At 35.3% G+C, this 18,488-nt stretch overlaps 1 protein-coding gene across 2 annotated transcripts in view; it reads right to left on the bottom strand.

The window, feature by feature from the left end:
• The window catches only part of LOC113227900 (BAI1-associated protein 3), a 118,286-nt gene extending 107,918 nt beyond the window's left edge, over nt 1–10,368 (bottom strand). For both annotated transcript variants that reach the window (XM_026460988.1, XM_026460989.1), the window contains exon 1: nt 10,129–10,368. The gene's annotated coding sequence lies outside the window, so the exon portion shown is untranslated. The remainder of the gene's footprint in view (nt 1–10,128) is intronic.
• Between the last annotated feature and the right edge of the window lie 8,120 nt (nt 10,369–18,488).

Genomic DNA, 18,488 nt, shown 5'->3' with positions numbered 1-18,488 from the left:
GTTCATGATGAATCACGAACTTCACCGTTAACGAGAGCTATTACTACATAACTTTTACAAATGTACGTAACTTAGAAACTAAAATCATAGGTACGTACCGCCACAGGGATTCCAACAGTCTACCTCTCAATTGAGCAACCGGTCTCAAGCTCAAGCAACCGGTCTCTCACTGGGCTACCAACGATCAAAAAATCAATAACCGCGTAATCAACTTCCCATAGCTACGGTCGCTGCAAAAAAATATCAAGTTCAAGTTCTTCAACTTTTAAAGAAACATTTATGACTTTTTGCAAGTTCAAGTGATAATTTGCAATTATAAAGCAAGTAAGGGTTCATTTTATCATTGATCTTCCAAAATTTTATAGATGTACCCTGATGCAATATTTCACCGACCTCTTTTGTCCACACTACTACTTACATCATCATAATAACATAATTTTTCTTTGGAAACATATACTGATAATACATTACATAGTAAGTAAATTATACGTGGACAATACTCGATGTACGTGTCTCACCAAAAATTTTGAAATAAGCGTACAAATAATTATTTATTAATACAAACATGAAACCCTTAGAAAAATTCCTTAATTCCGTCTGGATTCTAACTAGCGTCTTCAGCATACCAGGCTGAAGCAGAAGAGGCGCTGCCGCTGCCGCTGGTTCGAATCTAGCTAGATCAAAAGAATTATTCTTAGTGTTCGATCTTTGTATTAATAATTGTACAAGCGAGTGGAGCGATTTCACAAAAAAATAATTTAATATCATGGTAATAAAACATTGTGATATTCAATAACTTCATAAGACGTAGAAATGACAATACACGTTGGGGCGAATTTCACTTTCCGAATTTCAATGGCACTTTTTGGGTGATTTTTGTAAAACCCATTTTTCTCTCGATTTTAAACATACAAATAAAAAACAATCAAACAAATAATATTAATAAGTATTAATCACAGAAATATTTAAGCGAAATCAACACAAAAAAATTTAGGTCACATGAATGAGACTGGTAACACGAGAGATTTTCACATAAACCCAAATGGCAAAGATAGCACAGTAATGAGAAATTATTATTATAACACAAATTTTGTCGTTCACAAAAGAACATTTAACAACATTTAACTTAAAACAAACATTTTAATTTAACTTCTTGTAACAAAATCTTTCTCATCTGTGAAAGTCTATCTATTTAAATAAATGTTTGTTAATGTCTTAGAAACTTTATAATACATCAATGTATCATCATCATCATCATCACTACCATCCACATCATCATTATCATCACCATCAAAATCATCATTATCACCATCATCGTCGTCACCATCACGACCTTCATCGTCATCATCACCACCGTCACTATCATTACCACCGTCATCACCACCATCTAACTGATATACTTAAAGTAACTGTTTGACCTAAAAGTAGACAGGAATGAGAGCGACATTAATGATATTTGGGTACATTTTTTATTGTCAAGGTCGTAGAATATTCTAGACCGCTATAAAAGTGCGTGGATTTTAAAATTCCCGTTGTCAAATTGATGCACAATAATTAACTTTGTTAAATAAGACATAATACTTATTTAGATAGATTGCCTGACATGAATGAGAACGATTTTTGCACTGAAATTGGTATTTTACCAGAGAGTAAGAAAATATTTAAAACATTTTGTATTCCCAAGAAAACGTATTTGTTTATTATAAATAGGAAAGTCACAGTATGTATTCGACGTGAAGGTTATTTAAGTTTATCCTCGATGAGAAATATTGCTGTTTCCACGAATGTTTAATTATTTTTTCTTCATTTCTGACGTGAAACCAGCTCCGATTAATGAGAAATTACCCACTTTTTAAATTTTCATTTATTACTGTAGCGTAGTAAAGAAGTTTTTATGTGTAACACTGTAACAATGTGACTAAGTAATTGAGCAAACACTTTAAACAAATAAGTCTAAGCGTTCATGTAATGATACAAAAGTTATTGAAAGGGACACGTTTTTAAGCTTATCTGAAAACGACTCTTTGGTCAATGTTTACGCTATATTCGATATCAAATTCACATTATACCTGCATGCATATAATATAGATATGTTAGACATTTCTGGTCACACTACAATATCATAATAATGTTACCATTTTTAAAATTGTGCAAATGCCTATAGACATACTCATATTACACATCATAGTATGAGTATAAATAAATAATGACTTTAGCATAAAATATTACAAATATATTTCTTTAAGTAATACCAAAAATGTTCTCCATATCAAAGATTTTATTATAGACCTCGAGTAAAAGCAGCGCAAATGTCAAGCTTGGAGTCGAGAAGCCAAATAATTTCAAAGTTTTCCCGTTCATATTTTCTGCGCAAAATATGCAAACTTGCTAGCTCCCTGCACTTGTGTAAGTAAATAAATAAATTAAGCAAACTTGTATACATAATATTTTTGAATGTATGTCAAAGAAACTATATGAAGAATATTATTGTATGTATTACATACAATTAATAAAAAAGGAAAATAACTAATTTTATCCATAAAAAAAATATCCATGACACTAAAAATCCTCAGCATTTGATATTCCTCTCATTAAAATAAAAAGTTTCCTTAAATTTTCGTTACAATATTATAAAAATATTAACTTTCTCGACTTCTAACTCCGATCAGAGTATAATATCATTGACTCGGACGGTCACTTTGGTGGAACTTTATTCTTCTTTATTTAAATTCTCGTGCCTTTAAAATTCAGATATTTCAAAAGTAGGTCGATGTATTTATAAAAGTTATGTCAAAAATGTTATCACTCGTATAATATAGAAGTAGCAGTGACCTATATACAGACATAACATCAACAGCTCGAACGATAATGAAGCTAAGATTCTTAAAAAGTTTTTACTCCTACATTTTGCTATGCGACGTCCACTAAGGGCGTCACCACACTTATCGATGCGAAATCGCATTATATGCAATAAGAGTGAGAGAGACGGCGTGCTTGCGTTTCGTTTCAGCTCGAACAACTCGCACAGGTCGGTAATGAATCGGCTTCATTTTACCTACAGACATCCAAATGACGCCAATTGCGTCTTGACACGGTGCCTGTGACGGCTGAAGGCAGCCGCACATGTTCGAACGAAACCAATTGGTTTTCTTTGACACTGACGGCCGCATGGCCCCGTCAACGACCAAACGGTGGCTTAGATCGGCTAAGAAACGTGTGGTACTTGATCAACCACGACCATTTCCATAAATATGGCGGCTATCTTACGATCCTTCCAGTTCCAAATTAATGTGGAAAACTCATATTTAAAATCCAACCAGAGTAATTTCTTTGCCTATGTTGTAATCATTCTACATATATATGACGAGGAGGTAACAAAAGAGTTTATAAAGACGGAGAACAGACAATGAAAAATGGAAGTGTTGTCCTCAAACAATTAACAATATGTAAATAACTGATTAGTCAATGTAAATAGTTATCGAGTTCTTAGGTTTTCGCGATTGTTACACATAGGAAATGAAACTATTTTTCCGGATTTAAATCGCGTATATTTGTTTTTTTTTCAACCAGTTATGTCTAATATTAATGCAAACCAACCTTTTTTTTCACTTTAGTTACAATAGTTATTAATTAAATACCTTATTTTTAATTTAGGTGGTATGGAGAAACCTTCTTCCCTGTTGAAATTAGGATGTTTTTTAATTTCAATGGCCTCTCGCAGAATCCTGGGTAGATGACGTTGTCAAACTTCATTGAATGTGTAGGTTTATCCATGACATGCTCGCAGACTGCAGACTTGTTTACGCGACGGTGTTTGACATCAGCTATATGTTCTGACGCGGGTACAAATACTTCGCTTCGTTTGTCCAATATAAGAGAGACCGCACTCACAGTCAAGCTTGTAAACTCCTGCATCCTGTAAGGGGATGTTACATTTCACGGGTCTCAGGAACTGAGAAATCTTCCTCAGGGGCTTATAATTTGTAAAACTTAATGTAGCGTAAATTGGAATGTTTTCTTTCTAAAATTAAAAATGAGGTATTTAATTAATAACTATTGTAACTAAAGTGAAAAAATAGGGTGGTTTGCACTAATATTAGACATAACTGGTTGAAGATTGTACCACCTCAGTCAACCGTGACCGTGGGACCTGTAAAGGGCCCGAAAAGTCGGTTTGTTTGAAAAAACAAATATACGCGATTTAAATCCAGAAAAATAGTTTCATTTCCTAATGTAAATAGTTATTGTAGCAAATCGCTACAAATCTTTTTCTATATATTTTATAATAGTTTCTTTAGGTTTTAGTTTTCTATTTAAATTCTAAATTTAAAAGTGTTTGTTTTTTGGCGCCTTTTATTTGACTTTAGCTAGTGATTTTCTGTTTTTTCCAAAATATTAATAAACTGTAAGTACATTTGCTTGGCCTTGCTCACTGGTTGTTAGCACTCATCCTTTAACCCATTTGACCCGCTACATATTTTGGTCCTTTCGATCCGAAATCCCAAATTACCACACAAATTTCATATCAACATGCTGACAAGGAGCAAGGCCAGAACACTTACAGCGACAAGCATGATTGCTGAGACGGGAGACACGACATATCCACTGCACCGGACACTTTCGTGTCCACTGGAGCAGCGTGGGTCGTGTACCTCGTTTAGGAGCCCCTCGCCCACTAACGTGGGAGGAAAATCGCGCACCTCTACTACTAATACGGCTACTGCACATGCACGGAAGTTAGCAGTAGAGACTGAACTGCGCAGAATTGAACATGAGCGTGAAAAGCTCGTATAAGAGGCTGAACTCCGGGCACAACTCGCCGCGATCGACGCTGAGTCGTACAACGGCTCACAACATTCGGTCGTGGATTGGCTCGCTGATGGAGACCACACCCAGATAACCCTCCAAAGGATCACGGTATGCCCTGCGGTGGATCCCCACACATCGGCGACACAAGCCCAGGTACAATGTACCTTTGCCATCTTTGATGTCTGTGCCACTCCCAGAGTCTTTCCTCAACCAGTTCGGGTCTCACCAACATGCCCTTCCAAAATCCCCGTCATTTCCCCACATCATCATTCAGTAAACGATATTAACAAATCGCAGTTACCCAACATCACTGAATTATCAGCAGACAACCTACCTATCATACTTAAGGCCGTTGCCGACACAGCTTCAGCTGCTAAAATATTAGCTAATAATATTAATAGCCCCTCTAAGCCCTCTATTGGGAGATCTCAACTGGATCTCTTTAAAGAAGAATGGGAACTAATGATCTCCTCACAACCCTTAAAGAAAGGCAGTCGTCTAACAAAATTGTCCCCAGTGATTGGTGAAGACCAACTCCTAAGAATGGCCGGTCGTGTGTCAGCAGCCATTAACATTCCCTTCGACGCTAAGGTATCAATTATCCTAGATTATTATTATTATTACAGACTCTGTATAGGTGGTCCCATCCTTTTCTCCGACCGGACGATGTAGCGAATCGCTACAAATCTTTTTCTATACATTTTATAATAGTCTCTTTAAATTTTAATTTTCTATTTAAACTCTAAATTTAAATGTGTTTGTTTTTGGCGCCTTTTTCTTGACTTTTGCTCTTGCTAGTTTTTCTGTTTTGCTTTGATAGCGACAACGTGTTTTCCAAAATATTAATAAACTGTAAGTACATTCTCTTGGCCTTGCTCACTCGTTGTTAGCATCCATCCCTTCACCCATTGATACAGTCCGCTACAATTATATATCCATAAAGGTGATAATTTGTATATACACACACAGTTAATATAAACACATACACCTAGCCTTCTGTACAAACTGTATTTGAACGCAGAATTACGTTGTTGTAGAAACACACACACCACACGTAGCTACGTTCTGATAGTATAGTGGCTGTCCAAAATGTACATATACCAATATACTTGTGAAGTGGGTAAATACACCTAACACTATGCGAATCACCTATGTCCGCTTCTCGAACTACCTCAACCGCTGCAACTGACTGAACTATGAGCAGATTAAGAATACAAAGTACTTCGTTTGTTTCTTTGACTGCTTTGCAAACCCAGTCGAACGTGTTGATGAATTGTATAACCAACTAAAACTCGTGCTCATGTTGACTCTTTCCGTATTTAGGAGCCAAGTAGGTGTAATATTGGCACCCGCAGTGAGGATTTAAAAAAAACTATCTCGAAATATCTCGGAAAGTCATTTGTGCAAAAATAAGATTATATTTACTGGCCTACTAATAACTTAACCAACGAAAATACCAAAAATAGCACACGGTCGCTTTGTTTTTAATGATTTTGAAAAACGAAAACACTAGCACGCATAAATAATTACCCCATCTTTGTTAATTTTAACATAATACAGACACAAAGTAGTCTAGTGTCATAATCATTATAGAAAAAAATATTGCCAATTTCAGGTCGTCACGCTACTCTACTACAGTGATAAAAAATATCCTTCCTCACTTGCACCTGTGCACTACTAATTACTGCTTCTCATAACTCGATATCAACGCTTTGACCTGATTTTTAAATTAACGTCACTGAAACCATAGGGAAAATACTCGTTTTTTCGCAGGAGTGAAAGAGACAGTTGTTTAGTAATCACAAACGGTATATTGCTACGACAAAAGAACTCAGCGATAGCAGCTGCTTGCCTCGTCAGAAAAAAACAGTCAAGCGAAGAAGCTAAGCGTTGCGTGGTGAGATTTCCCGGGTAAAAACGTGTTTCCTTTTAAAAAAAAAAAAAGTGAAAATGTTGTTATTACAAAATAGCTTATTACACTATACCTCAATTTATTAAGGCAGACCGATGGAAATAATATTTATGGATTCTTCTTAAAATTAATATATATAATATATTTATATTTTCCTGGAAGTTCATAGAACACTTTAATAGTTTTTTTCTATTTTTATCGTAACTTTACAATATAATATTGATCGTTATCAATATTATATTGTTCAAATTTCCAGTAATTTATGGAGAGGAGAAATGTCAAAGGGAATGGATTTTTGTATTTATATGACCGTTTTTAAACTTATGTACAAAACGAGTATTTCAGTCTTTCTCTTTATATATACATAGTATATGTAGGATAGTATATACAGGGTGTCCCAAAACTCAACGTCAAGCGGTCACTGGGCGAGAGGCCAGGTTATATCAGTTCTGGTAAAAATTAAAAAAAAATCCATGTCACTTAGTTAAGTGATAATAGGCATTTTTTTGAAAATGTTGAAAATCGATACCCTAGACCACATGTTTAGGTACTGTCATCACAAATTTTCAAATTTTGGAGTGATTTTTTTTAACGTCATCATAAATAACCATGCTATTTATTACAGTCACAAATCAAACAATAAACGTTATGAGTGCATCTTCTCGTAATCGTGTAACTTTTGTACTGACGACTTTGGCTTGTGTTACCCTGGACTTGATATTGCATCTGTGTTGACGACTCTGGCTTATTCCCTGGACTCGATTTGTGTTGTGTAAACTGTATTAGTTAGTACTTAGCAAAATTAACACGTTTCGCGACGTGCCGTATCTGTACACAGCGGAAGAATATGCAAACATGCATCTTATTTACGGTGAATGCCATTGTAATGCTTCTGCCGCAGCCAGATTATATCGCGAGAGGTACCCAAACTTAAAGCGTCACCCAGATCACCGCGTGTTCGTCAATGCACACCTGGCATACTCGGAAGGACGATTGCCTAGTGCTCGTACGAGCGGTGGAAGACCTCAAGGAGACGACGACGACGTAATTTTAGAAGAAATTCGAAATGATCCCAGCACTCGTTCTGTACGTGATTATTTAAACACGGAATATTCCGGAAGGTGGATTGGGCGCCTTGGTTCAATTTTGTGGCCTCCTCGATCTCCGGACCTAAACCCCCTTGATTTTTTTTTACTGGGGCTGCATAAAGGAAAAAGTATAAGCAAAACCTATAGAAAATCTAGCCCAATTACGCCACAAAATTGTTGAAGCAGCAGAAGTAATTAGTTTGAGAAGATTCGCACGATTGATAAAAAGATCTTTTGTGAGGCGATGCAGAGCCTGTATTCGTGCCGAAAGCAAACAATTTGAGCATTTACTTTAACATTAAAATATTACAATAGTTCCTTTCGTTTCATTTTGATTAAAATTTATTATAATACAACAATCGACTAATTATTAAGTTGACACACTCACATGTGTTAGGGTAGATTATTTTGTTTCATGCGTTGTCATTATCCATCTCACTCTATCACATATGACCATCTCACTTCCGCGATGTTAAAGCCAATCTTTGAGCACACAAAAGTATTATTTATCATGTTTTGAAACGAGCTCCTTTTGCAAAAAATAAGTTATAATAGTTTTTATGGAATGAAGAGTGGCAAGTATTGTACCATTTTGAAATCTTGATTATATGGGCCATCTTTTAAAATAACTTGCCCAGGATAGTGTAGTACATTTTTTTTTTTTAATATGAAGTGTCAAAGCTATCTGACATATTTTTTTTAAGCTACTACTCAATCAAACTTATTTTTTTTTACTAAACTTATAACGTTTATTGTTTGATTTGTGACTGCAATAAATAGCATTGTTATTTATGATGACGTTAAAAAAAAATCACTCCAAAATTTGAAAATATGTGATGGGTATCGATTTTCAACATTTTCAAAAAAATGCCTATTATCACTTAACTAAGTGACATGGATTTTTTTTTAATTTTTACCAGAACTGATATAACCTGGCCTCTCGCCCAGTGACCGCTTGACGTTGAGTTTTGGGACACCCTGTACATATATATAAATATGTTGCCCTTTTGCCGCCCTTCACCCCCGCACGTATCCATAGTATCGTTACTACTTACTACGCTTTCTTTTTCTTACCTTAGCTTTGCAAGCCGTACACATAATATTTATTTTAAGTCATTGTAGAAATAAATTATTTGAATTGGTAATTTTTAATTAAATGAAATGGAAAAATCATCGAAATTTGTAAACGAAATCTTTCAAAGTATATTTATATTCCTTGTTACACGATTACATCGGCTTTCACGATAGAATCGACGATCTGGTGTAACTGCGCACCTTTTACAAGTTTTTATTCATTAGAGTAGTTGCCTGAGTAAAATTTATCGACTTAAAAAAGACTCCCTATTAGCCTGTTTGATTTCAAAGCTATTTATTTAGATACCTAAAGTTCCATTGGTCTTTAATTTAATCGTTTCGAGTTTTGCACTACACATTCAGGTATAAGTAGATACCTACTCATATTACACTTCGATTTTAGAATATGAATCACAATAAAAAAATTTCATAGCGTATTAAGATTCGTAGTGCACAGATCACCCGAGGGCACCTTCATCTTCATCGCGCAAGAGATTGCAAGATAAACTTGCCTCAAGCAGTTCTGTGTAAATAAATAAAAACAAAATTGATCGTCAAATGGGAATTTAAATCAAGTCTTCTCTACGCCCCAAATATAGCGGGTAACATGATGCTAATTCCGATAATTGAGTGTGAGACTACGCGTTGTCGAGCTTCGGAACTTTAGAGCTCCAAATTATCATTTTATGAGTCTGAGCAGAGCTTGGTTACACTTAATCAAACAAGACGAAACTCCTGCGTGGAATACTAAACTTAAACATTAACGCGACGACTCTGTGAGCGAACGGCACGATGGCAGTGCGCAGTGGTAGCACTCCTTTTAACAAACTTCTTGTTTAAACGAAACTCTAAAACTCTAAAAGGTTCCAATCAGAGCTTACAGTTCTATAAATATTTAGTTACTTTAAAATCATGTAGACATTGAACCCTTTCAAAAGAAATTGCAAAGAAATGTAATCCTTACATATGATAATTATTATTTGTTATGATTTTTTGATGCAAATATCTATATGCGTTGCTTACATTTATTTTTATCACAACTGTTACAAATTCTGAACACATTTCCTGAAAGGGGAGTCCGTGTAAAAACACAAAACAATGAGACTCGAATGAAATAACAAAATATATAATTAATATAAATAATTAAGCATAGCATACTACTTAAAAATACATAAGAAACCAGTGAAAAACCTCGCATAAGACATAAAGAATATAAACAAAATAATCGTAAATTCACAAACTTACCTCGACTGAAGCGAAAAAAGCTTTCAACGTCAGGGAGTCCTTCGGTACCCGTTAGCACTTAGTACACTTCAAACTTTCTCGATTCTTTTACCCAACTTATTGGTCATCGCTTCAAATAAACGTCTCATACACGCTCGGGGATGTGATAAGTATACAAAATATGTGGAGCGTGGTCAGTGGTCGGCGCAGCGCGGGCGGGCTGAATTGGGCGCCGCAAACAGCTCTCGCGTAGGGCGGCTGGGCGGCGACTGCCGTCCTCGTACTCTCGCAGACTGCTCCTGCGAGCCTCGCCCGGATTCGCTTCCTGTTGATCGTGTACGCGACAGGTGATTTCGTTTTTGATCGCAACTCACAACTCTACAGTCTCCTTATCGCTATTGATTCATTTGCAAGCGATAATATTTTACGATTTTATTAAAAACTTATGTTTTCCATATGACTATGGGTAGAAATACAATATTGTTTTGTGTATTACTATGACCACATCTACCGTTGTAGTTCTGTTAGGTGTAGAACTTAAATTTGACTTAAATCGTTCTGTTGAGTTGCACAACGTAATGACAACGTTTTATCAAAAAGAAAAACTTCACTTTTTGGAATATAAATTACAAACCCTTAAAATGGACCTTCTAACACAGCATATTTCTAAGTGAAGAAGGATGTACTACTTTGACATTAGACGAAAAAGTACCTACTATTCACTTGCATTCAATACTTTCAAGTTTAACACTACTGAAGCGGCTCTTTCAAGTATTAAAAAGAAATATGCTGGCTATGCAAAAGGTACTCAGATAATATTAAGAATCTTATAGTCCGTAGCTATAGTCATTTGGTTATAAGAATTTCTCTGATGTCGAAGTATTGGGGTTTAGTAAGTGGCGCCTTCACTCCGGTAACTTAATTACTTCCACGAAACTTCCTTCTTGTAATTTATTCTTAAACGAGTGTCTGTTCGAACGGTGATTAGCAAAGTTTTGCCTGCTTCTCTCGTTCCCCGACAAAGGAAGGAAAACAACTAATTCTAGTTAGCCTATCTATGCGGTAGCGCCGCAGCCACTTCTTGAAATTACTATGATTAATAAAGTATCTAACTGTTTCTTGAAACAAATAATTTACTTATGATATATATGTATTATTAGCTGAAATGAATGTCTGATAATTGGTATTTCGTTCCTATATTACTACACAACTTTACTTTTATATCGATATACTCAAATTTTGTAATTAGATATAAAAATAAATGGTACTAAAAATAATAAATTATATTTAAAATACAAGAATGTTATATGCCAACTTTAATTGCCTCCGTGACCGAACGGTTACCATGTTGGACTGCCACGCAGAGGCTGGACCGGGAGAAATATATAATATATGGAAATAAATAAAATAGTAATGGTGTGCGTTATTATTATAAAAAATTAGTTCGGTGCTATTTAATATAGGCCTTAAATATAATGCTTTGAATGTAATAGTTTGTGACGGTGTGACCTCCTTACATCTTCATTCCACCTTTTTATCGCCTTTCTTCGGTTCCTGGCCACTCGTATTTAAATTTAAATTTTGAATAGTTCCATATTTATATATTCCATCCAGGGTCACACCGTCACAAGCTTTAGTACATATCTTACTACTTATCTGGCTAAGAACGTAGAACGAGAACATTTTAAGTAGCCACTATCTCTATCTCTCTTTCAGTAGAGCTCCTTATGAAAGTACCTTAGTAAAGTTCGTTCAAGGAAGTACTGCCATCTTACCTATTTCTGACGCCAAACAGTAATATGAGCTTTCCTGCGTTTCGGTTTTGAATGGTAAGGGTTCGGGTGAAATTACAAGCACATGTAATTTCACCAGAAGCAGCAGCAGTGCTCCTCAGATCTTTGTGATTTAAAGCTCTGAGTTGTACTGCAACTGAGCGTGTCGCTTACCACCAGGCGCACGACTTGTTCGTCTCGTCACTTGGTATCATAAAAAAAAGAACAAGAGTAGTAGTAGTGCAGAGTGGAACAGAACAGAACAGTAGGGAACAACGTGGAATAAATCATTTATTTCACATTATCAGTGTCAAAATTACAATTAAATATAATGACTTTGTCTTTATACTTAATATAATATAATATAATAAGATAATACTTGGCCTTGTTGGTAAATAAATGAAATACTTAGACAACTATGTGTATTTTTAGTTCAAGTATTATTTCATAAGTAACTAAATAAAGAAAAATTTTTAAAGGACTGGCCAGATGTTGCTCATGATCAAGCAATGGGAAAATACGGGCTTATAATAAAAAACTAAATAAACTTTTTTAAACCATTTTTTACCAATAATTTACTATGTCGAATTAGTTATTTTTTTCATTTTTACAATTAGAAAAGAAAATGTCTAAGGAATAGTTTTGCCGGGTCTTAGACTTAGACATCGAGTCTTCGATCCTTTGCAATGTCATGAAGACGAGACCATAGCATTTGTCGGCGCCATTGCTTTAAATTGCTGACTCTAAGCACAACCATTACTTTGTAACAACGACCAAAATCGGCATGAACAAAAATTTAGCCGGAGCTTGACTATCTTTGAACCACTTTATAATAGGGGATCATAATTCCGAAACGAAATAAGGTATAAACATTTTGAAAACACCTAATTTTCCACCGAAATTTTCTTAAAATTAATACATTTGCTTAAAATTTCATTTATCATCATTATTTATCATTTACAAATCGAAGGTTGCCTGAATATAATTGCGCAAATTAGCACCTATGTTAAATATATATTAGAAAAGAAAGTTGTTTATGATATCTTAACGACCTCTGTAGTTCTGTAAGACGACGAGCAATAAAGTGTAGGGCCGACTAGTCGCCTATAATAAAATCTGGTAATAACGCACAATTGCTCTGAGTACTAAAATGCTATAAAAAGCATAACACAAAACCCATATGGTGCCAAGGCAATACTTTTACCTAAACTAAACGATGAATAAGTACATCTTCTTTAACCTCGCGCAAAGAAAATTGAAAAACATGTTTTCGAGGAAACAGCGATTTATAGGACAAAAAAACAATCTCCCTGTGTCGGTACGCTTGTCAACTATTAACCATGCATGATGGTTTCTCCTTTTTGGAGAAGCTTGTCACTGTGAACAGTTTGCTTTAGATTATTTATGCTTTTGAGGTGGTTGTGCCGATCTTCTCGGAGTGCTATCAATGTCAAGGACATCATTCATCTCTTAATTCAAATCTCTCACAATCTCTGAATCGTTGCTAATTTCTTTTATGAATGTAAGTTTTGTATTTATATTGTAGTCAGTGGCTGTTTAAAATCATCTGAAATGAAAAATCTGCTTTTGATGATTTATAATGTAATATAAATGTAATTCAATTTAATGTTTATTTTATCAGGATTTTGAATGACATTATCACTGTCTTGTAAGTTACGTAAAATTATTTCATTCAAAATATAATATCATTGCAATCTAAGCTCCCATGATGAGAGATAATCTGATCTCCACTACCGCTATTAGTAATATCTACTACTGGGAAAATTGCGACATCTAGAATTGCGAAGCCGAAGAGCCCATTCCAAACTGAAGCAATTATTCTTTGTTTAATTACCACCTATTAACGACAACGATCTTTGTAGGCATATAAAGTAAATGGAACGAGCTTTAAATAAGACATATATCTGTTTTATTGTGATTCGGTAATATAGTTACGAGTATGTAAGATACAGTCGGTTTGTAACATCAGTATTATTAAACTTTTCAAAGTTTCTTTTGGTCATTCTCGTGCAAGACCGAAAAAAGAGGTCACACGACAATAGATCTTACATTATGGAATATATTATACATATGCAAAATATTTTTAAAATTCCTTTTTTAACATTTTACCTAAAAATCTATATTTAGTTCCAACAATGTCGCGTAGTTACGCGACTCCTTTAACTTCAGAACTCTTGCCCTTTAAGCCATGACTGTCCAGTTATGAACGGACTCCAGACTTGTTGGTCAATGTACAGAGAACTACACAGAATAGTCCACCTAATATACGGAAAAGCTTGCCATAGGGCAAATTCATCGTTAATTGACTGTCACAAGCACGGGACAGATCTTGCATGTGACAATGGACTTAAACAGATAGATAGGTAAAACGTTTAGTCAACACAAATACAAGCAGAAACAAACATTTACAATCACTTCACAAGGTATAACACAAAAGCAAATAGAACAGAACGATATAAACACATGCGTTTATATAAAAACAAACTTTTGTACTGGTCATAACTATTTGCAATAGTTTGCGCTGAAATGGCCCTGACTCAGCATAAATATTGTAGACCGTGAAAAGTCAAACAGTGCTGGTTTTCTGTCAATACCCTTATGGTGAGCGATCGCAACTCAGTAAGCCATGCCACCAAAGTGCATCACACGCAAATACCATATAACTCTAAAATTATATAAGTATCAAATGTTTTAAATGCGATTGAATGTGGTTAGTACGAATGTAAATTATGTAAGTAGTGTAAGTAATATAAATAATGTAATGTTAATGACGATCTAGCGCCTATTCTCATCGGAGAATGATGGATATCGATCCATCATCCTCTTATTTAAACATAAACCACGCCTGAAAATTGAAATTCGTAAGAACAATGCGTCCCAAGCCTTTTTGAAATACGCGGTCCAAAGAATTCTTTCAAAATACTGTGCTTATTTTTGAATAGGAAATTTATTGCGTAATTTCCGCAGAGACAAAAGTCGCATTCGCAGAAAGTTACCTTTGGATTCCAATGTCTTAAATTTACTTCCAATCTCCGTGACACCGTGACGCGATATAATTTTTTAAAACAATAAAAATTAATTCGACACGAAAATGACAATGAGAATCGTTTTCATGAGAACGACCCCTTTACATTCTATAAAAACTCTAATTATTTGTTTCTAGTATATAAAAATTAGAGAAAGAACTCTATGGAAATATATAAGTATAACACGTCAATCAAGCTTGACACTTTGGACACTGATTATGTCTCAGATTGACAAGTATGGGACGTGGTAACAACGTGGTTAAGACGTAGTGCTTAAGTTCTCTTTGGTTAAGACGCGGAAGTTGCTTGTAATGACATGTGCCAATAATTTAAAATAAAAAATTTAATATTTTTAACATTTATCATTCTGTTAAATTACTCGGTTACGAAAATATTTAATATTTAAGGTCGATTATCAACTCACTTTGTAGTAATCATGTTGTATACTTAGTTGATTACGCGCAGAAGACTCGATTTGAATGAATGAATGAATGGATAAATGAATCAGTGAATGAATGAAATTAAATGAAATTCATTCATTCATTAAAGACTCGATTTGTCTTTACAGTATGTAACTAAATACATGTTCAAAGTCTACTAAGTGAATGATTACCTATAAATTGTTAGTATTCTCGTAAAGCTGCCTTTATAGGTAGTTAGGTACTTATGGCAGCTTTATTAAATACCGTTAATTTCTTAAGGAAACCGTTTGATGCGATCATCTACATACGTACATGTTGCATACATAGCGCATATGTTGCATAACATAACACGCATGTTACGCTCAATTGAGGTGGATATTAATCCAGTTAGTAAACATTTGCCATTTTGCGCTTGAATAACGCTTACGGGGCTGTAAATCTGTCATTGCTCGAAGGAAAAACATAAATTTTACGTACTTGAGTAGATCGGAGACAATAATACCATTTTTGAGTTAATAGTTAATCACATAGTATTTTTTTTATAATATCAAGTGACGAACGAATCGTGCGCCTGATGGTGAGCCACACGCCTGTCCATAACAATTGTAGCGCCACTCAGATCTTTAAATCGCAAAGGTCTGAGGGGCACTGCCTCTGCGCCCGTCACCCTGAGACATAAGATTACAAATCTCATGTGCCTGTAATTTCACCAGCATACTCACCCTTCAAAACCCGAACACAGTAATGCGGACATTACTGCTTGGCGGCAGAAATGGGTAAGGTGGCAGTACTACCCTGAACGCACTCTTTCACAGGGATCTCTACTGCTATTAACTATTTTGATGGGCAGCGTTATATGCAAATACCCTCATAACGTGAGCATCATCGGTCCATCACAATGTCACACCAAGTCGCCTGGTAAAGACTTCATGAACGTTAATATGGTACAGCCGAGTGGTAATAATCTACAGTGGTAAAAACCATGTAAAAACACTGACTCGGTCTATCATATCTTTAACGTAATGATATATAACTTCTATATGTTAGATCCTTTTATTAACAGCAAGCTGCAAATGAAATTGATTGTCACATTGTAGTACATTTTTGCAAATCCGCAACATTAACAATTCTTTTAAAAACGCTAGTAGGAACACTGCCTCACTACTAGCTTCACGTAAGCTCTTTCTATTTATAGGATATTGTTAAAGTACGCATATTATTACTAGATTTTTTTAATATGTTCATCGAGTGCTACAAAAATATTTGTTATAAGGCTATAAATTTATGTACACATACAGGGAGTAGATTTCATCAATTAATGTAATCATTTATTAAACTGTCAGATAACATGACTATCGCATGTAAACACGTTCGCAGATTAAGTACTTCACAATTTTCATGATTTTGCGCAGTGCTACAGCGGGTAGGTTAACCATATTTTTACTTTAGTTTCATATGCGGCAATCGCGAAAATCTAAGAACACGACATAATTTGACTTTTGATAATCTTTATTTATTATTTACAAAGAGAAAAGAAGAGGTCTCTTAATGATAATACCATTTTATACATAGGCCGCACTACAGGTTTCCGGAACTGGTCACTTACATAAACAATATTTAAAAAGTAATTACAACATTTCAAAATATAACTCTTTAGCTGTAGTTTTTTAGCAGTTTGTTTCATCTGACTGTCACTAGTTTTTACATTGTGGTGTCATTTTAGAAATTGGTTGTCTACATCACCATGGATTTAACTCGTGAAAGTTTTCGTAGTATGATTTTCTACGACTTTAAGCGTAATTTAACAGCTCAGCGGATCAGCGGAGAGGATCAGAGGAAGCACCATGCAAGACGACTATCCATAGCTGGTTTGCAGAATTAAAATGCGGTCGTGTGAATCTCAGTGACGAATTTTGTGATGGTCGCCCGTCACTGCTGTGAACAACAAAAACATCGATGCTGTGCGCCGTATGATCAAAACAGACAGGCATGTGACATACCATGGTAGGAGATTATGAGATTCGGGCATCTTTAGACATAGGCATGAGTCAAATAGAATCAATACTACACAAACATTTGGGTGTGAAAAAACTGTGCTCTCGGTGGATCCCAAACAATTTGACTGAGGCTCAAAACACGGATCGCGTCACTTGGTGCAATGCCATGTTTACCAGATTCAACCAAGAGACGTCAAATTTGGTGTGGGACATAGCAACAGGTGACGAAACATGGATTTATAGTTACAATCCCAATACAAAGCAACAATCGAGAGTATGAGTCTTTGGGGATGATCCGAAACCAACCAAAATGGCGCGCGTGCAAAGTGCCTCTAAGCTGATTGCTTCTTTTGTTAATAAAACTGGGCAGGTAGCTACTGTTGCTTTGGAAAATCGTTGTACCGTAAATAGTGATTGGTACACGACCATTTGTTTGCCGGAAGTTATTGACATACTCCGTAAAAATAACCGTAACCACCGTATCATCTTGCACCACGATAATGCCAGTTCTCTGAGGGCCGAACAGAAAAATGAAGTTTTGAAGGTGAAAAACGTTGACCTTATGAGCCATTCCGCGTACAGTCCTGACCTGGCACCTTGTGAGTTTTATTTATTTCCAAAAATTAAGAACCAGTTACGCGGTCAACGATTTTCATCACCTGAAGAGGCTGTCGTAGAATATGAAAAATATATTTCAGAGATTGTCACGGAGGAGTGGCATAAATGTTTTCAAAATTGGTTCATTCATATGAAAAAGTACATTAACGCTAACGGCGAATATGTTGAGAAACAATAAATTAATTTCTGACCATTTGTATTTTATTCGTTCCGGAAACTTATAGTGCGCCCCACGTAGTTTCGAAACCAATAATAACCAGCAGGTGCTATCCTCTTAATTGAATATTTTGTAAATTAATATAAAGTACCATTTACTTTCGTTAATTATATTCCCTGCATAATTTCTTTTCTAATTGTCAGAGTCGAACAAAACTAATTCAACATAGTAAGTTATTGACAAAGAAGGGTTCAAAGGTTTATTTACTTAATGGTTTAAAAAAATGTGCAATGCACGCACGCACGCACGCACGCACGCACGCACACACACACACACACACACACACACACACACACACACACACACAC

The sequence above is a fragment of the Hyposmocoma kahamanoa genome, unplaced genomic scaffold (genome assembly GCF_003589595.1).
Source record: "Hyposmocoma kahamanoa isolate Upper Pololo Valley unplaced genomic scaffold, ASM358959v1 220, whole genome shotgun sequence".
NCBI classification, from domain to species: domain Eukaryota; kingdom Metazoa; phylum Arthropoda; class Insecta; order Lepidoptera; family Cosmopterigidae; genus Hyposmocoma; species Hyposmocoma kahamanoa.
This window is presented reverse-complemented; position numbering and strand designations above follow the sequence as displayed.